The following is a 921-nucleotide window of genomic DNA, read 5'->3' as shown; positions in this document are numbered from 1 at the left end:
CTGGGACCAAGAACAGCACTGCTTGACTCTGTATCTTTTCCCTGGCAGGCAGGTGGAGGGGAACGCGCCACACCTCCACCCCGTCCCCAGTTGGGCACTAATCCACTCATGTTAACTTGTAGGCAGAGCATCTGCCACTTTCATCTTGAAAAAGAAAGCATCAGAGGTTCAGATCCCCGAACCTGTCAATAGTGAGGTCCACCGCGGCAGATTCGCTCTCAGGCGCTCTCAGGACAACCTCCTCCCTCCCATCCCACACTGAGGGAATTCACCCTCGGGGCCGCCCGGCCTCGCGCTCTCCCCCAGCCCCGCGGCGCGGGTGAAAAGGGACGCAAATGCCCCCGCAGACAGGCCCTGGGGTGCCCGCGGCTCTCAGGGTGCGCAGCGGGACCCGGCAAAGCCGGCTGTCCCTCCCCTGGGCTGCGCCTCGCAGGTGGGTGAACGGTGGGTTGAGGAAAGAGTGAGAGTGGCGCCCGCGCGACCGGTCGCCGCGAAGAAAGTCCCGGAGACCGTGATCCATGCGCGAGGGGGAGGCGGGGCCGGTGCGCAGGCAAATACCGAGATGGGACCGCTTAACAACCCCGCGCAAGGCCACCCCCTTGTGTTTCGCAGCCCGCGAGGTCCCCGAGAGCGGCCGGAGGAACCCAAAGGCTGCGCTGCGTCTCCCCGACCCCTGGGCGCCGCAGCGTCGCCCCTCGTGGGTGGGCTTCGCGTTCCCTCCCGGGTTTCCAAGCTACCACGTGACTTCCACGAAGTGCCGGGGCCCAGCGGAAAGCCGCCGCAGGGGTGGGATTTGGGACCCCGAGGTGCGGCGAGAGGGCGGGGAGAGGAGGAAACGGGGCGGGGGTGGGAGCGGGAGGGGCGGGCAGACTCGGCGACGCGCAGGCCAGCGGCCCGGGCCGGGGGCGGGGAAACCCTGGC

This window comes from Acinonyx jubatus, chromosome E4 (assembly GCF_027475565.1).
Source record: "Acinonyx jubatus isolate Ajub_Pintada_27869175 chromosome E4, VMU_Ajub_asm_v1.0, whole genome shotgun sequence".
Lineage (NCBI taxonomy): Eukaryota > Metazoa > Chordata > Mammalia > Carnivora > Felidae > Acinonyx > Acinonyx jubatus.
This window is presented reverse-complemented; position numbering follows the sequence as displayed.